Source organism: Microcebus murinus, chromosome 3 (assembly GCF_040939455.1).
Source record: "Microcebus murinus isolate Inina chromosome 3, M.murinus_Inina_mat1.0, whole genome shotgun sequence".
NCBI lineage: Eukaryota > Metazoa > Chordata > Mammalia > Primates > Cheirogaleidae > Microcebus > Microcebus murinus.
Genome location: NC_134106.1, coordinates 115,999,462 through 116,022,931, shown reverse-complemented (window position 1 = coordinate 116,022,931; position 23,470 = coordinate 115,999,462). Strand labels below are relative to the sequence as shown.

Genomic DNA, 23,470 nt, shown 5'->3' with positions numbered 1-23,470 from the left:
CGCGCCACATTTTATTTACCCACTCGTGGGTCGATGGGCACTCGGGTGGCTTCCAGGTCTTTGCGATTGTGACTTGTGCCCTGACACTAACCCTAACCCTTACCCAGCCCGTCTCCTCCACGGCCCCTGCCTGACTGACTCCTTCCCGCCCGGCCTATCACCTGTCACCGTCCTCTGCCCCTGCCTGACACGCTCGTCCCCGCCCGGGCCGTCACCGTCCTCGGCCCCTGCCTGACGGGGCTCCTCCGTCGCCTGGGCCTTCCAAGGGCTTGGTGTGGACGCTGGTTCCAGGACGCCCTCCCAGGAACCCGGTAGCAGGGCGGCCGCAGCGTCTCGTGCAACCCAACCGTCCGCCGGCTGGCCGCCGTCGCTAAGTGGCCTGCGGGGGACGTGCTCCCGCTGTGCCGTGGGGGCCCAGCCTGGTGTCTTCTCTGAGGCCCCGCGGCTGCCGCTCCCCGCAAGGGGATAGCCGCGGAGGTGGGGACCGCCTCCTCATGGGGACGTATACCCAGCTCTCCACGTCGGATTCCGGGGCTCTCTGTCCTGCCAGAAGGCCCAGCTGGCCTGCGGGTCCTTAGAGTGGCAAAAACATCCGAAAACTGAGATTGAGGGTCCGGTGGGTGTCTGCACTTTTGTGCTGGGCACCCCAGGGAGGCCCGGGGGCTGGCTGGACAACGTGGTCTGCTGGGCTGGGGGGGGGGGTTTGGAGGAGCAACTGATGCCCTTTGCACTTTGGGTAGCAAGTGTCTGAGGTGTCTCTGGGCCCTGTGCCATGTGGGGGCGGGGGCGGGGGCGGGGTGGGAGGAGGAGGAGGAGGAGGAGGAGGAGGAGGTGGGAAGGGCCGTGGCCTGCAGTGGTGTTCCCCGGGGTGGCACAGCATGTGGCTTCTTCCACAGGCTGCTTGGCCTGGGCTCCCTGCACCTGGGCCTTTGGAGGACTGGCCCTGTGCTTGCCAACACTTCCTGCAGGGACCCAGAGCTGGGAGGTTGCATCTCTCAGCCCTGGGTCGGGCAGAGCCCCAGCGGGCCATGCCCACAACCTCTCTCAGCAGGGGTCCCCCAGAAGGCTCCTTTGGGACCAGGATTCTCTTGCGGGTGACTCTTTAAGGTCTGGCCCCTGGATGGAGGGGCACCAGGAGTAGAGGAGCAGGAAGGGGAAGGGGGTGGCCATGCGAGGGGACACTTTCAGGCCAAGTCCCAGCTTCAGTCTGATCCTCCTGGGAACCCCGGGGTGGACATCACACCTCCTGGTTGCCCCGCTCTGAGACAAGGAGCCGGGCTTCGCATTCCCACAGCAGCCAGTCGTGGGCTGAGGACACCTGGGGCGTTGGGAACTCCCTGGCTTCTCCTTGGCTTAACATCTGGAGCTGCTTGTGAATTGTGCCGCCACACACACCCGAGTGCAGGTGTCTTCTGCACAGACTGCGGGCCTCGCTCTTCTGAGTGCCGCTAGCTCGCGACCCACCCACGGGTGAACCTGGTCAGGGTACTTTCTCTCAGGGGCAGACTCTGATCCGGGCGGGCTACCGGTGTCTCTGTTTGCTCCTTTCTTTCTTCCACTTCGGGAAAGGCTTCCTTACTGGGTGTGGAAATCTCCTATGCCTTTCCTCGCCTATTCTGTCAGCTCTAAAATTCTCTTTCGGTTGCCACCCTCACAGATGGATTAGGAAACTCTTTGCGGTGCACTCATTAGTGAAATGACCTCAATGACGCTGGAATCCAATATCTAATGGCCGATTTTTAGCGAGTCCACACGCCAGGGTGGTTGGGGTCCAGTGCAGCCCCGGCCAGGCCCAGGCCCCTTGGACTGGGCCACAGGAGGACACAGAGGAGGGTCCCGGCCCCCACGGTAGCGGTGCGGGCAGTTCTCCAAGGGCTTGGGTGTTTTCCAGAGGGAGGAGATGGAGGGGACTGATTTCTTCAGCGCCCCACAAACCACGCCACCCCACCCAACCCCACCCATGGGACACATCCCGAGAGAGAGAGACGCCCCATACACTGGCTCCCCTCCCCCGTGCGCTGTGCCCCAGCCCTGGCCCGGGGGAATAGGCGGCCGCCGGGCCACAGGGTGGGGGGCGCAGCTGAAAGGGGTTGTGGGGGAGGGCCGCCCCTGGCTGGGGTCAAAGGGCGAGCGCCCCGCCCCTCCCGCCCGTGCGCAGTCTGCGGCCCCGGCGCGCTGGGGGTGGGGGGCGGGGAGGTGAAGGAGGCCAGGCGAGGAGAGGAGGGGGGCTTGAAGGTCTCCACCTGGGCGGGTCCAGCCGTGGAGGCGCATCTTGTGTGAGTGTGAGTGAGTGAGTGAGTGTGAGTGTGAGTGTGTGTGTGTACAGAGACAGCCCCCAACCCCGGCCCGCCGCTCCCTGCCCGCCCCGCCTGTCACCCCCCGTCCCTCGGAGCCCGCGGGACCCGGCCGGCGAACTCAACAGGCCCGACCCGGCGCGGGGCCTGGGGCGGGAGGAGGCGGCGGGGAAGCGCAGAGAGGCTCGGCTTCTTGAGCGGGGCAGGGGCGCCCTCCGCCGTCCACGGCCACACCACCCCGAACGCGCCCGATCCCGTCTGGTCTCGGAAGCTAAGCAGGGTCGGGCCTGGTTAGAACTTGGATGGGAGACCGCCCGGGAATACCGGGTGCCGTAGGCTTCTTCTTTTTTTTTTTTGCCTCTGGTTCTGTCGCGTTTCTGGGAGTGCGGGGGCGGCCCGGGGTGGGGGTGACCCCCACCCTCAGCGCCCGCCGCGGTGCCTGGCGCCCCAGCCCGCGCCGTTGGGCCTCCTCTTGTCCCGAGCCGTGACACCGCCGCCACGCGGCAGCATGCGTGGCTTCTGGACAGTCAGGTCTCAGACCAAAGGTCTGCTCTGTGGGAGCCGACACGCTGGAGGAAACCTTGAGAGTCTGAGAGGGGAGGGAGTTCCAGAAGAAGGCCAGGATGTCATTTTGAGGGAGTATGTGACCAGAACTCCTCCCGTTGCTTTTGGGGTTCTATGGGCTACACGTAGGAATCTTTGGTGGTGGCACCTGATGTTCGGGGATCCGGAGTCACACCCAGACCTGCTCCACAGGCCTCCTTTTACTTTTCTCTTCGGATTCATTTTTTTTTTTTTTTTTTTGAGACAGAGTCTCGGTTTGTTGCCCAGGCTAGAGTGAGTGCCGTGGCGTCAGCCTAGCTCACAGCAACTTCAAACTCCTGGGCTCGAGTGATCCTTCTGCCTCAGCCTCCAGGGTAGCTGGGACTGCAGGCATGCGCCACCATGCCCCGCTAATTTTTTATATATATATCAGTTGGCCAATTAATTTCTTTCTATTTATAGTAGAGACGGGGTCTCGCTCTTGCTCAGGCTGGTTTTGAACTCCTGACCTTGAGCAATCCGCCCGCCTCGGCCTCCCAAGAGCTAGGATTACAGGCGTGAGCCACAGCGCCCGGCCGGATTCATTATTTTTAAAAAGTGTCTCTTATCTCTATTATTGCATTTTCTTTTCTCTCTCTTTTCAAGCAGATGATGGGAGTCCAAGTATTAAGGTGACATGTGTTGCCCGTGCCCCCCTCCCCCCCCCCCGTGTTCTTATTCATTTACCTCTCATGTTGTTCCAGCATATTGTGGGGGCACCAATGTTAAGGTCGGGTGCGTTGCCCTCTCCCAGCCTCCCCCCTCGGGTCAGAGCTTCAAGTGCGCCCATCCCCCAGTCGGTGCGTACCCACCCCATTCCTAATGGATGTGTATGCCCATCCCCTCCCCCCACCCGCCCGACACCCACCCGAAGAAGGTGATTCCTCTGTGTCCACTTAGGTGTCCATCGGTTCGTACCCATTTGCTGGTGAGCGCGAGCACGTGGTGCTCGTGTGTCCATTCTTGGGATACTTGGCTTACTGGAACGGGTTCCAGCTCTGGCCAGGAGAACCACGAGAGGTGCCCCCTCACCGCTGCTCCTCATAGCCGAATAGCACTCCGTGGTGTCCACGCGCCACATTTTATTTACCCACTCGTGGGTCGATGGGCACTCGGGTGGCTTCCAGGTCTTTGCGATTGTGACTTGTGCCCTGACACTAACCCTAACCCTTACCCAGCCCGTCTCCTCCACGGCCCCTGCCTGACTGACTCCTTCCCGCCCGGCCTATCACCTGTCACCGTCCTCTGCCCCTGCCTGACACGCTCGTCCCCGCCCGGGCCGTCACCGTCCTCGGCCCCTGCCTGACGGGGCTCCTCCGTCGCCTGGGCCTTCCAAGGGCTTGGTGTGGACGCTGGTTCCAGGACGCCCTCCCAGGAACCCGGTAGCAGGGCGGCCGCAGCGTCTCGTGCAACCCAACCGTCCGCCGGCTGGCCGCCGTCGCTAAGTGGCCTGCGGGGGACGTGCTCCCGCTGTGCCGTGGGGGCCCAGCCTGGTGTCTTCTCTGAGGCCCCGCGGCTGCCGCTCCCCGCAAGGGGATAGCCGCGGAGGTGGGGACCGCCTCCTCATGGGGACGTATACCCAGCTCTCCACGTCGGATTCCGGGGCTCTCTGTCCTGCCAGAAGGCCCAGCTGGCCTGCGGGTCCTTAGAGTGGCAAAAACATCCGAAAACTGAGATTGAGGGTCCGGTGGGTGTCTGCACTTTTGTGCTGGGCACCCCAGGGAGGCCCGGGGGCTGGCTGGACAACGTGGTCTGCTGGGCTGGGGGGGGGGGTTTGGAGGAGCAACTGATGCCCTTTGCACTTTGGGTAGCAAGTGTCTGAGGTGTCTCTGGGCCCTGTGCCATGTGGGGGCGGGGGCGGGGGCGGGGTGGGAGGAGGAGGAGGAGGAGGAGGAGGAGGAGGTGGGAAGGGCCGTGGCCTGCAGTGGTGTTCCCCGGGGTGGCACAGCATGTGGCTTCTTCCACAGGCTGCTTGGCCTGGGCTCCCTGCACCTGGGCCTTTGGAGGACTGGCCCTGTGCTTGCCAACACTTCCTGCAGGGACCCAGAGCTGGGAGGTTGCATCTCTCAGCCCTGGGTCGGGCAGAGCCCCAGCGGGCCATGCCCACAACCTCTCTCAGCAGGGGTCCCCCAGAAGGCTCCTTTGGGACCAGGATTCTCTTGCGGGTGACTCTTTAAGGTCTGGCCCCTGGATGGAGGGGCACCAGGAGTAGAGGAGCAGGAAGGGGAAGGGGGTGGCCATGCGAGGGGACACTTTCAGGCCAAGTCCCAGCTTCAGTCTGATCCTCCTGGGAACCCCGGGGTGGACATCACACCTCCTGGTTGCCCCGCTCTGAGACAAGGAGCCGGGCTTCGCATTCCCACAGCAGCCAGTCGTGGGCTGAGGACACCTGGGGCGTTGGGAACTCCCTGGCTTCTCCTTGGCTTAACATCTGGAGCTGCTTGTGAATTGTGCCGCCACACACACCCGAGTGCAGGTGTCTTCTGCACAGACTGCGGGCCTCGCTCTTCTGAGTGCCGCTAGCTCGCGACCCACCCACGGGTGAACCTGGTCAGGGTACTTTCTCTCAGGGGCAGACTCTGATCCGGGCGGGCTACCGGTGTCTCTGTTTGCTCCTTTCTTTCTTCCACTTCGGGAAAGGCTTCCTTACTGGGTGTGGAAATCTCCTATGCCTTTCCTCGCCTATTCTGTCAGCTCTAAAATTCTCTTTCGGTTGCCACCCTCACAGATGGATTAGGAAACTCTTTGCGGTGCACTCATTAGTGAAATGACCTCAATGACGCTGGAATCCAATATCTAATGGCCGATTTTTAGCGAGTCCACACGCCAGGGTGGTTGGGGTCCAGTGCAGCCCCGGCCAGGCCCAGGCCCCTTGGACTGGGCCACAGGAGGACACAGAGGAGGGTCCCGGCCCCCACGGTAGCGGTGCGGGCAGTTCTCCAAGGGCTTGGGTGTTTTCCAGAGGGAGGAGATGGAGGGGACTGATTTCTTCAGCGCCCCACAAACCACACCACCCCACCCATGGGACACATCCCGAGAGAGAGAGACGCCCCATACACTGGCTCCCCTCCCCCGTGCGCTGTGCCCCAGCCCTGGCCCGGGGGAATAGGCGGCCGCCGGGCCACAGGGTGGGGGGCGCAGCTGAAAGGGGTTGTGGGGGAGGGCCGCCCCTGGCTGGGGTCAAAGGGCGAGCGCCCCGCCCCTCCCGCCCGTGCGCAGTCTGCGGCCCCGGCGCGCTGGGGGTGGGGGGCGGGGAGGTGAAGGAGGCCAGGCGAGGAGAGGAGGGGGGCTTGAAGGTCTCCACCTTGGCGGGTCCAGCCGTGGAGGCGCATCTTGTGTGAGTGTGAGTGAGTGAGTGAGTGTGAGTGTGAGTGTGTGTGTGTACAGAGACAGCCCCCAACCCCGGCCCGCCGCTCCCTGCCCGCCCCGCCTGTCACCCCCCGTCCCTCGGAGCCCGCGGGACCCGGCCGGCGAACTCAACAGGCCCGACCCGGCGCGGGGCCTGGGGCGGGAGGAGGCGGCGGGGAAGCGCAGAGAGGCTCGGCTTCTTGAGCGGGGCAGGGGCGCCCTCCGCCGTCCACGGCCACACCACCCCGAACGCGCCCGATCCCGTCTGGTCTCGGAAGCTAAGCAGGGTCGGGCCTGGTTAGAACTTGGATGGGAGACCGCCCGGTGTATACCGGGTGCCGTAGGCTTCTTCTTTTCTTTTTTTGCCTCTGGTTCTGTCGCGTTTCTGGGAGTGCGGGGGCGGCCCGGGGTGGGGGTGACCCCCACCCTCAGCGCCCGCCGCGGTGCCTGGCGCCCCAGCCCGCGCCGTTGGGCCTCCTCTTGTCCCGAGCCGTGACACCGCCGCCACGCGGCAGCATGCGTGGCTTCTGGACAGTCAGGTCTCAGACCAAAGGTCTGCTCTGTGGGAGCCGACACGCTGGAGGAAACCTTGAGAGTCTGAGAGGGGAGGGAGTTCCAGAAGAAGGCCAGGATGTCATTTTGAGGGAGTATGTGACCAGAACTCCTCCCGTTGCTTTTGGGGTTCTATGGGCTACACGTAGGAATCTTTGGTGGTGGCACCTGATGTTCGGGGATCCGGAGTCACACCCAGACCTGCTCCACAGGCCTCCTTTTACTTTTCTCTTCGGATTCATTTTTTTTTTTTTTTTTTTTGAGACAGAGTCTCGGTTTGTTGCCCAGGCTAGAGTGAGTGCCGTGGCGTCAGCCTAGCTCACAGCAACTTCAAACTCCTGGGCTCGAGTGATCCTTCTGCCTCAGCCTCCAGGGTAGCTGGGACTGCAGGCATGCGCCACCATGCCCCGCTAATTTTTTATATATATATCAGTTGGCCAATTAATTTCTTTCTATTTATAGTAGAGACGGGGTCTCGCTCTTGCTCAGGCTGGTTTTGAACTCCTGACCTTGAGCAATCCGCCCGCCTCGGCCTCCCAAGAGCTAGGATTACAGGCGTGAGCCACAGCGCCCGGCCGGATTCATTATTTTTAAAAAGTGTCTCTTATCTCTATTATTGCATTTTCTTTTCTCTCTCTTTTCAAGCAGATGATGGGAGTCCAAGTATTAAGGTGACATGTGTTGCCCGTGCCCCCCTCCCCCCCCCCCGTGTTCTTATTCATTTACCTCTCATGTTGTTCCAGCATATTGTGGGGGCACCAATGTTAAGGTCGGGTGCGTTGCCCTCTCCCAGCCTCCCCCCTCGGGTCAGAGCTTCAAGTGCGCCCATCCCCCAGTCGGTGCGTACCCACCCCATTCCTAATGGATGTGTATGCCCATCCCCTCCCCCCACCCGCCCGACACCCACCCGAAGAAGGTGATTCCTCTGTGTCCACTTAGGTGTCCATCGGTTCGTACCCATTTGCTGGTGAGCGCGAGCACGTGGTGCTCGTGTGTCCATTCTTGGGATACTTGGCTTACTGGAACGGGTTCCAGCTCTGGCCAGGAGAACCACGAGAGGTGCCCCCTCACCGCTGCTCCTCATAGCCGAATAGCACTCCGTGGTGTCCACGCGCCACATTTTATTTACCCACTCGTGGGTCGATGGGCACTCGGGTGGCTTCCAGGTCTTTGCGATTGTGACTTGTGCCCTGACACTAACCCTAACCCTTACCCAGCCCGTCTCCTCCACGGCCCCTGCCTGACTGACTCCTTCCCGCCCGGCCTATCACCTGTCACCGTCCTCTGCCCCTGCCTGACACGCTCGTCCCCGCCCGGGCCGTCACCGTCCTCGGCCCCTGCCTGACGGGGCTCCTCCGTCGCCTGGGCCTTCCAAGGGCTTGGTGTGGACGCTGGTTCCAGGACGCCCTCCCAGGAACCCGGTAGCAGGGCGGCCGCAGCGTCTCGTGCAACCCAACCGTCCGCCGGCTGGCCGCCGTCGCTAAGTGGCCTGCGGGGGACGTGCTCCCGCTGTGCCGTGGGGGCCCAGCCTGGTGTCTTCTCTGAGGCCCCGCGGCTGCCGCTCCCCGCAAGGGGATAGCCGCGGAGGTGGGGACCGCCTCCTCATGGGGACGTATACCCAGCTCTCCACGTCGGATTCCGGGGCTCTCTGTCCTGCCAGAAGGCCCAGCTGGCCTGCGGGTCCTTAGAGTGGCAAAAACATCCGAAAACTGAGATTGAGGGTCCGGTGGGTGTCTGCACTTTTGTGCTGGGCACCCCAGGGAGGCCCGGGGGCTGGCTGGACAACGTGGTCTGCTGGGCTGGGGGGGGGGGTTTGGAGGAGCAACTGATGCCCTTTGCACTTTGGGTAGCAAGTGTCTGAGGTGTCTCTGGGCCCTGTGCCATGTGGGGGCGGGGGCGGGGGCGGGGTGGGAGGAGGAGGAGGAGGAGGAGGAGGAGGAGGTGGGAAGGGCCGTGGCCTGCAGTGGTGTTCCCCGGGGTGGCACAGCATGTGGCTTCTTCCACAGGCTGCTTGGCCTGGGCTCCCTGCACCTGGGCCTTTGGAGGACTGGCCCTGTGCTTGCCAACACTTCCTGCAGGGACCCAGAGCTGGGAGGTTGCATCTCTCAGCCCTGGGTCGGGCAGAGCCCCAGCGGGCCATGCCCACAACCTCTCTCAGCAGGGGTCCCCCAGAAGGCTCCTTTGGGACCAGGATTCTCTTGCGGGTGACTCTTTAAGGTCTGGCCCCTGGATGGAGGGGCACCAGGAGTAGAGGAGCAGGAAGGGGAAGGGGGTGGCCATGCGAGGGGACACTTTCAGGCCAAGTCCCAGCTTCAGTCTGATCCTCCTGGGAACCCCGGGGTGGACATCACACCTCCTGGTTGCCCCGCTCTGAGACAAGGAGCCGGGCTTCGCATTCCCACAGCAGCCAGTCGTGGGCTGAGGACACCTGGGGCGTTGGGAACTCCCTGGCTTCTCCTTGGCTTAACATCTGGAGCTGCTTGTGAATTGTGCCGCCACACACACCCGAGTGCAGGTGTCTTCTGCACAGACTGCGGGCCTCGCTCTTCTGAGTGCCGCTAGCTCGCGACCCACCCACGGGTGAACCTGGTCAGGGTACTTTCTCTCAGGGGCAGACTCTGATCCGGGCGGGCTACCGGTGTCTCTGTTTGCTCCTTTCTTTCTTCCACTTCGGGAAAGGCTTCCTTACTGGGTGTGGAAATCTCCTATGCCTTTCCTCGCCTATTCTGTCAGCTCTAAAATTCTCTTTCGGTTGCCACCCTCACAGATGGATTAGGAAACTCTTTGCGGTGCACTCATTAGTGAAATGACCTCAATGACGCTGGAATCCAATATCTAATGGCCGATTTTTAGCGAGTCCACACGCCAGGGTGGTTGGGGTCCAGTGCAGCCCCGGCCAGGCCCAGGCCCCTTGGACTGGGCCACAGGAGGACACAGAGGAGGGTCCCGGCCCCCACGGTAGCGGTGCGGGCAGTTCTCCAAGGGCTTGGGTGTTTTCCAGAGGGAGGAGATGGAGGGGACTGATTTCTTCAGCGCCCCACAAACCACACCACCCCACCCATGGGACACATCCCGAGAGAGAGAGACGCCCCATACACTGGCTCCCCTCCCCCGTGCGCTGTGCCCCAGCCCTGGCCCGGGGGAATAGGCGGCCGCCGGGCCACAGGGTGGGGGGCGCAGCTGAAAGGGGTTGTGGGGGAGGGCCGCCCCTGGCTGGGGTCAAAGGGCGAGCGCCCCGCCCCTCCCGCCCGTGCGCAGTCTGCGGCCCCGGCGCGCTGGGGGTGGGGGGCGGGGAGGTGAAGGAGGCCAGGCGAGGAGAGGAGGGGGGCTTGAAGGTCTCCACCTTGGCGGGTCCAGCCGTGGAGGCGCATCTTGTGTGAGTGTGAGTGAGTGAGTGAGTGTGAGTGTGAGTGTGTGTGTGTACAGAGACAGCCCCCAACCCCGGCCCGCCGCTCCCTGCCCGCCCCGCCTGTCACCCCCCGTCCCTCGGAGCCCGCGGGACCCGGCCGGCGAACTCAACAGGCCCGACCCGGCGCGGGGCCTGGGGCGGGAGGAGGCGGCGGGGAAGCGCAGAGAGGCTCGGCTTCTTGAGCGGGGCAGGGGCGCCCTCCGCCGTCCACGGCCACACCACCCCGAACGCGCCCGATCCCGTCTGGTCTCGGAAGCTAAGCAGGGTCGGGCCTGGTTAGAACTTGGATGGGAGACCGCCCGGTGTATACCGGGTGCCGTAGGCTTCTTCTTTTCTTTTTTTGCCTCTGGTTCTGTCGCGTTTCTGGGAGTGCGGGGGCGGCCCGGGGTGGGGGTGACCCCCACCCTCAGCGCCCGCCGCGGTGCCTGGCGCCCCAGCCCGCGCCGTTGGGCCTCCTCTTGTCCCGAGCCGTGACACCGCCGCCACGCGGCAGCATGCGTGGCTTCTGGACAGTCAGGTCTCAGACCAAAGGTCTGCTCTGTGGGAGCCGACACGCTGGAGGAAACCTTGAGAGTCTGAGAGGGGAGGGAGTTCCAGAAGAAGGCCAGGATGTCATTTTGAGGGAGTATGTGACCAGAACTCCTCCCGTTGCTTTTGGGGTTCTATGGGCTACACGTAGGAATCTTTGGTGGTGGCACCTGATGTTCGGGGATCCGGAGTCACACCCAGACCTGCTCCACAGGCCTCCTTTTACTTTTCTCTTCGGATTCATTTTTTTTTTTTTTTTTTTTGAGACAGAGTCTCGGTTTGTTGCCCAGGCTAGAGTGAGTGCCGTGGCGTCAGCCTAGCTCACAGCAACTTCAAACTCCTGGGCTCGAGTGATCCTTCTGCCTCAGCCTCCAGGGTAGCTGGGACTGCAGGCATGCGCCACCATGCCCCGCTAATTTTTTATATATATATCAGTTGGCCAATTAATTTCTTTCTATTTATAGTAGAGACGGGGTCTCGCTCTTGCTCAGGCTGGTTTTGAACTCCTGACCTTGAGCAATCCGCCCGCCTCGGCCTCCCAAGAGCTAGGATTACAGGCGTGAGCCACAGCGCCCGGCCGGATTCATTATTTTTAAAAAGTGTCTCTTATCTCTATTATTGCATTTTCTTTTCTCTCTCTTTTCAAGCAGATGATGGGAGTCCAAGTATTAAGGTGACATGTGTTGCCCGTGCCCCCCTCCCCCCCCCCCGTGTTCTTATTCATTTACCTCTCATGTTGTTCCAGCATATTGTGGGGGCACCAATGTTAAGGTCGGGTGCGTTGCCCTCTCCCAGCCTCCCCCCTCGGGTCAGAGCTTCAAGTGCGCCCATCCCCCAGTCGGTGCGTACCCACCCCATTCCTAATGGATGTGTATGCCCATCCCCTCCCCCCACCCGCCCGACACCCACCCGAAGAAGGTGATTCCTCTGTGTCCACTTAGGTGTCCATCGGTTCGTACCCATTTGCTGGTGAGCGCGAGCACGTGGTGCTCGTGTGTCCATTCTTGGGATACTTGGCTTACTGGAACGGGTTCCAGCTCTGGCCAGGAGAACCACGAGAGGTGCCCCCTCACCGCTGCTCCTCATAGCCGAATAGCACTCCGTGGTGTCCACGCGCCACATTTTATTTACCCACTCGTGGGTCGATGGGCACTCGGGTGGCTTCCAGGTCTTTGCGATTGTGACTTGTGCCCTGACACTAACCCTAACCCTTACCCAGCCCGTCTCCTCCACGGCCCCTGCCTGACTGACTCCTTCCCGCCCGGCCTATCACCTGTCACCGTCCTCTGCCCCTGCCTGACACGCTCGTCCCCGCCCGGGCCGTCACCGTCCTCGGCCCCTGCCTGACGGGGCTCCTCCGTCGCCTGGGCCTTCCAAGGGCTTGGTGTGGACGCTGGTTCCAGGACGCCCTCCCAGGAACCCGGTAGCAGGGCGGCCGCAGCGTCTCGTGCAACCCAACCGTCCGCCGGCTGGCCGCCGTCGCTAAGTGGCCTGCGGGGGACGTGCTCCCGCTGTGCCGTGGGGGCCCAGCCTGGTGTCTTCTCTGAGGCCCCGCGGCTGCCGCTCCCCGCAAGGGGATAGCCGCGGAGGTGGGGACCGCCTCCTCATGGGGACGTATACCCAGCTCTCCACGTCGGATTCCGGGGCTCTCTGTCCTGCCAGAAGGCCCAGCTGGCCTGCGGGTCCTTAGAGTGGCAAAAACATCCGAAAACTGAGATTGAGGGTCCGGTGGGTGTCTGCACTTTTGTGCTGGGCACCCCAGGGAGGCCCGGGGGCTGGCTGGACAACGTGGTCTGCTGGGCTGGGGGGGGGGGTTTGGAGGAGCAACTGATGCCCTTTGCACTTTGGGTAGCAAGTGTCTGAGGTGTCTCTGGGCCCTGTGCCATGTGGGGGCGGGGGCGGGGGCGGGGTGGGAGGAGGAGGAGGAGGAGGAGGAGGAGGAGGTGGGAAGGGCCGTGGCCTGCAGTGGTGTTCCCCGGGGTGGCACAGCATGTGGCTTCTTCCACAGGCTGCTTGGCCTGGGCTCCCTGCACCTGGGCCTTTGGAGGACTGGCCCTGTGCTTGCCAACACTTCCTGCAGGGACCCAGAGCTGGGAGGTTGCATCTCTCAGCCCTGGGTCGGGCAGAGCCCCAGCGGGCCATGCCCACAACCTCTCTCAGCAGGGGTCCCCCAGAAGGCTCCTTTGGGACCAGGATTCTCTTGCGGGTGACTCTTTAAGGTCTGGCCCCTGGATGGAGGGGCACCAGGAGTAGAGGAGCAGGAAGGGGAAGGGGGTGGCCATGCGAGGGGACACTTTCAGGCCAAGTCCCAGCTTCAGTCTGATCCTCCTGGGAACCCCGGGGTGGACATCACACCTCCTGGTTGCCCCGCTCTGAGACAAGGAGCCGGGCTTCGCATTCCCACAGCAGCCAGTCGTGGGCTGAGGACACCTGGGGCGTTGGGAACTCCCTGGCTTCTCCTTGGCTTAACATCTGGAGCTGCTTGTGAATTGTGCCGCCACACACACCCGAGTGCAGGTGTCTTCTGCACAGACTGCGGGCCTCGCTCTTCTGAGTGCCGCTAGCTCGCGACCCACCCACGGGTGAACCTGGTCAGGGTACTTTCTCTCAGGGGCAGACTCTGATCCGGGCGGGCTACCGGTGTCTCTGTTTGCTCCTTTCTTTCTTCCACTTCGGGAAAGGCTTCCTTACTGGGTGTGGAAATCTCCTATGCCTTTCCTCGCCTATTCTGTCAGCTCTAAAATTCTCTTTCGGTTGCCACCCTCACAGATGGATTAGGAAACTCTTTGCGGTGCACTCATTAGTGAAATGACCTCAATGACGCTGGAATCCAATATCTAATGGCCGATTTTTAGCGAGTCCACACGCCAGGGTGGTTGGGGTCCAGTGCAGCCCCGGCCAGGCCCAGGCCCCTTGGACTGGGCCACAGGAGGACACAGAGGAGGGTCCCGGCCCCCACGGTAGCGGTGCGGGCAGTTCTCCAAGGGCTTGGGTGTTTTCCAGAGGGAGGAGATGGAGGGGACTGATTTCTTCAGCGCCCCACAAACCACACCACCCCACCCATGGGACACATCCCGAGAGAGAGAGACGCCCCATACACTGGCTCCCCTCCCCCGTGCGCTGTGCCCCAGCCCTGGCCCGGGGGAATAGGCGGCCGCCGGGCCACAGGGTGGGGGGCGCAGCTGAAAGGGGTTGTGGGGGAGGGCCGCCCCTGGCTGGGGTCAAAGGGCGAGCGCCCCGCCCCTCCCGCCCGTGCGCAGTCTGCGGCCCCGGCGCGCTGGGGGTGGGGGGCGGGGAGGTGAAGGAGGCCAGGCGAGGAGAGGAGGGGGGCTTAGGGGGGCTTGAAGGTCTCCACCTGGGCGGGTCCAGCCGTGGAGGCGCATCTTGTGTGAGTGTGAGTGAGTGAGTGAGTGTGAGTGTGAGTGTGTGTGTGTACAGAGACAGCCCCCAACCCCGGCCCGCCGCTCCCTGCCCGCCCCGCCTGTCACCCCCCGTCCCTCGGAGCCCGCGGGACCCGGCCGGCGAACTCAACAGGCCCGACCCGGCGCGGGGCCTGGGGCGGGAGGAGGCGGCGGGGAAGCGCAGAGAGGCTCGGCTTCTTGAGCGGGGCAGGGGCGCCCTCCGCCGTCCACGGCCACACCACCCCGAACGCGCCCGATCCCGTCTGGTCTCGGAAGCTAAGCAGGGTCGGGCCTGGTTAGAACTTGGATGGGAGACCGCCCGGGAATACCGGGTGCCGTAGGCTTCTTCTTTTTTTTTTTTGCCTCTGGTTCTGTCGCGTTTCTGGGAGTGCGGGGGCGGCCCGGGGTGGGGGTGACCCCCACCCTCAGCGCCCGCCGCGGTGCCTGGCGCCCCAGCCCGCGCCGTTGGGCCTCCTCTTGTCCCGAGCCGTGACACCGCCGCCACGCGGCAGCATGCGTGGCTTCTGGACAGTCAGGTCTCAGACCAAAGGTCTGCTCTGTGGGAGCCGACACGCTGGAGGAAACCTTGAGAGTCTGAGAGGGGAGGGAGTTCCAGAAGAAGGCCAGGATGTCATTTTGAGGGAGTATGTGACCAGAACTCCTCCCGTTGCTTTTGGGGTTCTATGGGCTACACGTAGGAATCTTTGGTGGTGGCACCTGATGTTCGGGGATCCGGAGTCACACCCAGACCTGCTCCACAGGCCTCCTTTTACTTTTCTCTTCGGATTCATTTTTTTTTTTTTTTTTTTGAGACAGAGTCTCGGTTTGTTGCCCAGGCTAGAGTGAGTGCCGTGGCGTCAGCCTAGCTCACAGCAACTTCAAACTCCTGGGCTCGAGTGATCCTTCTGCCTCAGCCTCCAGGGTAGCTGGGACTGCAGGCATGCGCCACCATGCCCCGCTAATTTTTTATATATATATCAGTTGGCCAATTAATTTCTTTCTATTTATAGTAGAGACGGGGTCTCGCTCTTGCTCAGGCTGGTTTTGAACTCCTGACCTTGAGCAATCCGCCCGCCTCGGCCTCCCAAGAGCTAGGATTACAGGCGTGAGCCACAGCGCCCGGCCGGATTCATTATTTTTAAAAAGTGTCTCTTATCTCTATTATTGCATTTTCTTTTCTCTCTCTTTTCAAGCAGATGATGGGAGTCCAAGTATTAAGGTGACATGTGTTGCCCGTGCCCCCCTCCCCCCCCCCCGTGTTCTTATTCATTTACCTCTCATGTTGTTCCAGCATATTGTGGGGGCACCAATGTTAAGGTCGGGTGCGTTGCCCTCTCCCAGCCTCCCCCCTCGGGTCAGAGCTTCAAGTGCGCCCATCCCCCAGTCGGTGCGTACCCACCCCATTCCTAATGGATGTGTATGCCCATCCCCTCCCCCCACCCGCCCGACACCCACCCGAAGAAGGTGATTCCTCTGTGTCCACTTAGGTGTCCATCGGTTCGTACCCATTTGCTGGTGAGCGCGAGCACGTGGTGCTCGTGTGTCCATTCTTGGGATACTTGGCTTACTGGAACGGGTTCCAGCTCTGGCCAGGAGAACCACGAGAGGTGCCCCCTCACCGCTGCTCCTCATAGCCGAATAGCACTCCGTGGTGTCCACGCGCCACATTTTATTTACCCACTCGTGGGTCGATGGGCACTCGGGTGGCTTCCAGGTCTTTGCGATTGTGACTTGTGCCCTGACACTAACCCTAACCCTTACCCAGCCCGTCTCCTCCACGGCCCCTGCCTGACTGACTCCTTCCCGCCCGGCCTATCACCTGTCACCGTCCTCTGCCCCTGCCTGACACGCTCGTCCCCGCCCGGGCCGTCACCGTCCTCGGCCCCTGCCTGACGGGGCTCCTCCGTCGCCTGGGCCTTCCAAGGGCTTGGTGTGGACGCTGGTTCCAGGACGCCCTCCCAGGAACCCGGTAGCAGGGCGGCCGCAGCGTCTCGTGCAACCCAACCGTCCGCCGGCTGGCCGCCGTCGCTAAGTGGCCTGCGGGGGACGTGCTCCCGCTGTGCCGTGGGGGCCCAGCCTGGTGTCTTCTCTGAGGCCCCGCGGCTGCCGCTCCCCGCAAGGGGATAGCCGCGGAGGTGGGGACCGCCTCCTCATGGGGACGTATACCCAGCTCTCCACGTCGGATTCCGGGGCTCTCTGTCCTGCCAGAAGGCCCAGCTGGCCTGCGGGTCCTTAGAGTGGCAAAAACATCCGAAAACTGAGATTGAGGGTCCGGTGGGTGTCTGCACTTTTGTGCTGGGCACCCCAGGGAGGCCCGGGGGCTGGCTGGACAACGTGGTCTGCTGGGCTGGGGGGGGGGGTTTGGAGGAGCAACTGATGCCCTTTGCACTTTGGGTAGCAAGTGTCTGAGGTGTCTCTGGGCCCTGTGCCATGTGGGGGCGGGGGCGGGGGCGGGGTGGGAGGAGGAGGAGGAGGAGGAGGAGGAGGAGGTGGGAAGGGCCGTGGCCTGCAGTGGTGTTCCCCGGGGTGGCACAGCATGTGGCTTCTTCCACAGGCTGCTTGGCCTGGGCTCCCTGCACCTGGGCCTTTGGAGGACTGGCCCTGTGCTTGCCAACACTTCCTGCAGGGACCCAGAGCTGGGAGGTTGCATCTCTCAGCCCTGGGTCGGGCAGAGCCCCAGCGGGCCATGCCCACAACCTCTCTCAGCAGGGGTCCCCCAGAAGGCTCCTTTGGGACCAGGATTCTCTTGCGGGTGACTCTTTAAGGTCTGGCCCCTGGATGGAGGGGCACCAGGAGTAGAGGAGCAGGAAGGGGAAGGGGGTGGCCATGCGAGGGGACACTTTCAGGCCAAGTCCCAGCTTCAGTCTGATCCTCCTGGGAACCCCGGGGTGGACATCACACCTCCTGGTTGCCCCGCTCTGAGACAAGGAGCCGGGCTTCGCATTCCCACAGCAGCCAGTCGTGGGCTGAGGACACCTGGGGCGTTGGGAACTCCCTGGCTTCTCCTTGGCTTAACATCTGGAGCTGCTTGTGAATTGTGCCGCCACACACACCCGAGTGCAGGTGTCTTCTGCACAGACTGCGGGCCTCGCTCTTCTGAGTGCCGCTAGCTCGCGACCCACCCACGGGTGAACCTGGTCAGGGTACTTTCTCTCAGGGGCAGACTCTGATCCGGGCGGGCTACCGGTGTCTCTGTTTGCTCCTTTCTTTCTTCCACTTCGGGAAAGGCTTCCTTACTGGGTGTGGAAATCTCCTATGCCTTTCCTCGCCTATTCTGTCAGCTCTAAAATTCTCTTTCGGTTGCCACCCTCACAGATGGATTAGGAAACTCTTTGCGGTGCACTCATTAGTGAAATGACCTCAATGACGCTGGAATCCAATATCTAATGGCCGATTTTTAGCGAGTCCACACGCCAGGGTGGTTGGGGTCCAGTGCAGCCCCGGCCAGGCCCAGGCCCCTTGGACTGGGCCACAGGAGGACACAGAGGAGGGTCCCGGCCCCCACGGTAGCGGTGCGGGCAGTTCTCCAAGGGCTTGGGTGTTTTCCAGAGGGAGGAGATGGAGGGGACTGATTTCTTCAGCGCCCCACAAACCACACCACCCCACCCATGGGACACATCCCGAGAGAGAGAGACGCCCCATACACTGGCTCCCCTCCCCCGTGCGCTGTGCCCCAGCCCTGGCCCGGGGGAATAGGCGGCCGCCGGGCCACAGGGTGGGGGGCGCAGCTGAAAGGGGTTGTGGGGGAGGGCCGCCCCTGGCTGGGGTCAAAGGGCGAGCGCCCCGCCCCTCCCGCCCGTGCGCAGTCTGCGGCCCCGGCGCGCTGGGGGTGGGGGGCGGGGAGGTGAAGGAGGCCAGGCGAGGAGAGGAGGGGGGCTTGAAGGTCTCCACCTTGGCGGGTCCAGCCGTGGAGGCGCATCTTGTGTGAGTGTGAGTGAGTGAGTGAGTGTGAGTGTGAGTGTGTGTGTGTACAGAGACAGCCCCCAACCCCGGCCCGCCGCTCCCTGCCCGCCCCGCCTGTCACCCCCCGTCCCTCGGAGCCCGCGGGACCCGGCCGGCGAACTCAACAGGCCCGACCCGGCGCGGGGCCTGGGGCGGGAGGAGGCGGCGGGGAAGCGCAGAGAGGCTCGGCTTCTTGAGCGGGGCAGGGGCGCCCTCCGCCGTCCACGGCCACACCACCCCGAACGCGCCCGATCCCGTCTGGTCTCGGAAGCTAAGCAGGGTCGGGCCTGGTTAGAACTTGGATGGGAGACCGCCCGGTGTATACCGGGTGCCGTAGGCTTCTTCTTTTCTTTTTTTGCCTCTGGTTCTGTCGCGTTTCTGGGAGTGCGGGGGCGGCCCGGGGTGGGGGTGACCCCCACCCTCAGCGCCCGCCGCGGTGCCTGGCGCCCCAGCCCGCGCCGTTGGGCCTCCTCTTGTCCCGAGCCGTGACACCGCCGCCACGCGGCAGCATGCGTGGCTTCTGGACAGTCAGGTCTCAGACCAAAGGTCTGCTCTGTGGGAGCCGACACGCTGGAGGAAACCTTGAGAGTCTGAGAGGGGAGGGAGTTCCAGAAGAAGGCCAGGATGTCATTTTGAGGGAGTATGTGACCAGAACTCCTCCCGTTGCTTTTGGGGTTCTATGGGCTACACGTAGGAATCTTTGGTGGTGGCACCTGATGTTCGGGGATCCGGAGTCACACCCAGACCTGCTCCACAGGCCTCCTTTTACTTTTCTCTTCGGATTCATTTTTTTTTTTTTTTTTTTGAGACAGAGTCTCGGTTTGTTGCCCAGGCTAGAGTGAGTGCCGTGGCGTCAGCCTAGCTCACAGCAACTTCAAACTCCTGGGCTCGAGTGATCCTTCTGCCTCAGCCTCCAGGGTAGCTGGGACTGCAGGCATGCGCCACCATGCCCCGCTAATTTTTTATATATATATCAGTTGGCCAATTAATTTCTTTCTATTTATAGTAGAGACGGGGTCTCGCTCTTGCTCAGGCTGGTTTTGAACTCCTGACCTTGAGCAATCCGCCCGCCTCGGCCTCCCAAGAGCTAGGATTACAGGCGTGAGCCACAGCGCCCGGCCGGATTCATTATTTTTAAAAAGTGTCTCTTATCTCTATTATTGCATTTTCTTTTCTCTCTCTTTTCAAGCAGATGATGGGAGTCCAAGTATTAAGGTGACATGTGTTGCCCGTGCCCCCCTCCCCCCCCCCCGTGTTCTTATTCATTTACCTCTCATGTTGTTCCAGCATATTGTGGGGGCACCAATGTTAAGGTCGGGTGCGTTGCCCTCTCCCAGCCTCCCCCCTCGGGTCAGAGCTTCAAGTGCGCCCATCCCCCAGTCGGTGCGTACCCACCCCATTCCTAATGGATGTGTATGCCCATCCCCTCCCCCCACCCGCCCGACACCCACCCGAAGAAGGTGATTCCTCTGTGTCCACTTAGGTGTCCATCGGTTCGTACCCATTTGCTGGTGAGCGCGAGCACGTGGTGCTCGTGTGTCCATTCTTGGGATACTTGGCTTACTGGAACGGGTTCCAGCTCTGGCCAGGAGAACCACGAGAGGTGCCCCCTCACCGCTGCTCCTCATAGCCGAATAGCACTCCGTGGTGTCCACGCGCCACATTTTATTTACCCACTCGTGGGTCGATGGGCACTCGGGTGGCTTCCAGGTCTTTGCGATTGTGACTTGTGCCCTGACACTAACCCTAACCCTTACCCAGCCCGTCTCCTCCACGGCCCCTGCCTGACTGACTCCTTCCCGCCCGGCCTATCACCTGTCACCGTCCTCTGCCCCTGCCTGACACGCTCGTCCCCGCCCGGGCCGTCACCGTCCTCGGCCCCTGCCTGACGGGGCTCCTCCGTCGCCTGGGCCTTCCAAGGGCTTGGTGTGGACGCTGGTTCCAGGACGCCCTCCCAGGAACCCGGTAGCAGGGCGGCCGCAGCGTCTCGTGCAACCCAACCGTCCGCCGGCTGGCCGCCGTCGCTAAGTGGCCTGCGGGGGACGTGCTCCCGCTGTGCCGTGGGGGCCCAGCCTGGTGTCTTCTCTGAGGCCCCGCGGCTGCCGCTCCCCGCAAGGGGATAGCCGCGGAGGTGGGGACCGCCTCCTCATGGGGACGTATACCCAGCTCTCCACGTCGGATTCCGGGGCTCTCTGTCCTGCCAGAAGGCCCAGCTGGCCTGCGGGTCCTTAGAGTGGCAAAAACATCCGAAAACTGAGATTGAGGGTCCGGTGGGTGTCTGCACTTTTGTGCTGGGCACCCCAGGGAGGCCCGGGGGCTGGCTGGACAACGTGGTCTGCTGGGCTGGGGGGGGGGGTTTGGAGGAGCAACTGATGCCCTTTGCACTTTGGGTAGCAAGTGTCTGAGGTGTCTCTGGGCCCTGTGCCATGTGGGGGCGGGGGCGGGGGCGGGGTGGGAGGAGGAGGAGGAGGAGGAGGAGGAGGAGGTGGGAAGGGCCGTGGCCTGCAGTGGTGTTCCCCGGGGTGGCACAGCATGTGGCTTCTTCCACAGGCTGCTTGGCCTGGGCTCCCTGCACCTGGGCCTTTGGAGGACTGGCCCTGTGCTTGCCAACACTTCCTGCAGGGACCCAGAGCTGGGAGGTTGCATCTCTCAGCCCTGGGTCGGGCAGAGCCCCAGCGGGCCATGCCCACAACCTCTCTCAGCAGGGGTCCCCCAGAAGGCTCCTTTGGGACCAGGATTCTCTTGCGGGTGACTCTTTAAGGTCTGGCCCCTGGATGGAGGGGCACCAGGAGTAGAGGAGCAGGAAGGGGAAGGGGGTGGCCATGCGAGGGGACACTTTCAGGCCAAGTCCCAGCTTCAGTCTGATCCTCCTGGGAACCCCGGGGTGGACATCACACCTCCTGGTTGCCCCGCTCTGAGACAAGGAGCCGGGCTTCGCATTCCCACAGCAGCCAGTCGTGGGCTGAGGACACCTGGGGCGTTGGGAACTCCCTGGCTTCTCCTTGGCTTAACATCTGGAGCTGCTTGTGAATTGTGCCGCCACACACACCCGAGTGCAGGTGTCTTCTGCACAGACTGCGGGCCTCGCTCTTCTGAGTGCCGCTAGCTCGCGACCCACCCACGGGTGAACCTGGTCAGGGTACTTTCTCTCAGGGGCAGACTCTGATCCGGGCGGGCTACCGGTGTCTCTGTTTGCTCCTTTCTTTCTTCCACTTCGGGAAAGGCTTCCTTACTGGGTGTGGAAATCTCCTATGCCTTTCCTCGCCTATTCTGTCAGCTCTAAAATTCTCTTTCGGTTGCCACCCTCACAGATGGATTAGGAAACTCTTTGCGGTGCACTCATTAGTGAAATGACCTCAATGACGCTGGAATCCAATATCTAATGGCCGATTTTTAGCGAGTCCACACGCCAGGGTGGTTGGGGTCCAGTGCAGCCCCGGCCAGGCCCAGGCCCCTTGGACTGGGCCACAGGAGGACACAGAGGAGGGTCCCGGCCCCCACGGTAGCGGTGCGGGCAGTTCTCCAAGGGCTTGGGTGTTTTCCAGAGGGAGGAGATGGAGGGGACTGATTTCTTCAGCGCCCCACAAACCACACCACCCCACCCATGGGACACATCCCGAGAGAGAGAGACGCCCCATACACTGGCTCCCCTCCCCCGTGCGCTGTGCCCCAGCCCTGGCCCGGGGGAATAGGCGGCCGCCGGGCCACAGGGTGGGGGGCGCAGCTGAAAGGGGTTGTGGGGGAGGGCCGCCCCTGGCTGGGGTCAAAGGGCGAGCGCCCCGCCCCTCCCGCCCGTGCGCAGTCTGCGGCCCCGGCGCGCTGGGGGTGGGGGGCGGGGAGGTGAAGGAGGCCAGGCGAGGAGAGGAGGGGGGCTTGAAGGTCTCCACCTTGGCGGGTCCAGCCGTGGAGGCGCATCTTGTGTGAGTGTGAGTGAGTGAGTGAGTGTGAGTGTGAGTGTGTGTGTGTACAGAGACAGCCCCCAACCCCGGCCCGCCGCTCCCTGCCCGCCCCGCCTGTCACCCCCCGTCCCTCGGAGCCCGCGGGACCCGGCCGGCGAACTCAACAGGCCCGACCCGGCGCGGGGCCTGGGGCGGGAGGAGGCGGCGGGGAAGCGCAGAGAGGCTCGGCTTCTTGAGCGGGGCAGGGGCGCCCTCCGCCGTCCACGGCCACACCACCCCGAACGCGCCCGATCCCGTCTGGTCTCGGAAGCTAAGCAGGGTCGGGCCTGGTTAGAACTTGGATGGGAGACCGCCCGGTGTATACCGGGTGCCGTAGGCTTCTTCTTTTCTTTTTTTGCCTCTGGTTCTGTCGCGTTTCTGGGAGTGCGGGGGCGGCCCGGGGTGGGGGTGACCCCCACCCTCAGCGCCCGCCGCGGTGCCTGGCGCCCCAGCCCGCGCCGTTGGGCCTCCTCTTGTCCCGAGCCGTGACACCGCCGCCACGCGGCAGCATGCGTGGCTTCTGGACAGTCAGGTCTCAGACCAAAGGTCTGCTCTGTGGGAGCCGACACGCTGGAGGAAACCTTGAGAGTCTGAGAGGGGAGGGAGTTCCAGAAGAAGGCCAGGATGTCATTTTGAGGGAGTATGTGACCAGAACTCCTCCCGTTGCTTTTGGGGTTCTATGGGCTACACGTAGGAATCTTTGGTGGTGGCACCTGATGTTCGGGGATCCGGAGTCACACCCAGACCTGCTCCACAGGCCTCCTTTTACTTTTCTCTTCGGATTCATTTTTTTTTTTTTTTTTTTGAGACAGAGTCTCGGTTTGTTGCCCAGGCTAGAGTGAGTGCCGTGGCGTCAGCCTAGCTCACAGCAACTTCAAACTCCTGGGCTCGAGTGATCCTTCTGCCTCAGCCTCCAGGGTAGCTGGGACTGCAGGCATGCACCACCATGCCCCGCTAATTTTTTATATATATATCAGTTGGCCAATTAATTTCTTTCTATTTATAGTAGAGACGGGGTCTCGCTCTTGCTCAGGCTGGTTTTGAACTCCTGACCTTGAGCAATCCGCCCGCCTCGGCCTCCCAAGAGCTAGGATTACAGGCGTGAGCCACAGCGCCCGGCCGGATTCATTATTTTTAAAAAGTGTCTCTTATCTCTATTATTGCATTTTCTTTTCTCTCTCTTTTCAAGCAGATGATGGGAGTCCAAGTATTAAGGTGACATGTGTTGCCCGTGCCCCCCTCCCCCCCCCCCGTGTTCTTATTCATTTACCTCTCATGTTGTTCCAGCATATTGTGGGGGCACCAATGTTAAGGTCGGGTGCGTTGCCCTCTCCCAGCCTCCCCCCTCGGGTCAGAGCTTCAAGTGCGCCCATCCCCCAGTCGGTGCGTACCCACCCCATTCCTAATGGATGTGTATGCCCATCCCCTCCCCCCACCCGCCCGACACCCACCCGAAGAAGGTGATTCCTCTGTGTC

General features: G+C 62.7%; 6 pseudogenes; all 6 read left to right on the top strand.

Moving 5' to 3' along the window:
- Positions 1–2,514: 2,514 nt before the first annotated feature.
- On the top strand, positions 2,515–2,633 carry LOC142870156 (uncharacterized; annotated as a pseudogene).
- Positions 2,634–6,451: 3,818 nt separating this feature from the next.
- LOC142870206 (uncharacterized) lies at positions 6,452–6,571 on the top strand (annotated as a pseudogene).
- A 3,819-nt stretch (positions 6,572–10,390) lies between these two features.
- LOC142870205 (uncharacterized) lies at positions 10,391–10,510 on the top strand (annotated as a pseudogene).
- A 3,829-nt stretch (positions 10,511–14,339) lies between these two features.
- Positions 14,340–14,458, top strand: LOC142870155 (uncharacterized; annotated as a pseudogene).
- Positions 14,459–18,276: 3,818 nt separating this feature from the next.
- LOC142870204 (uncharacterized) lies at positions 18,277–18,396 on the top strand (annotated as a pseudogene).
- A 3,818-nt stretch (positions 18,397–22,214) lies between these two features.
- On the top strand, positions 22,215–22,334 carry LOC142870202 (uncharacterized; annotated as a pseudogene).
- The last annotated feature ends 1,136 nt before the right edge of the window (positions 22,335–23,470 follow it).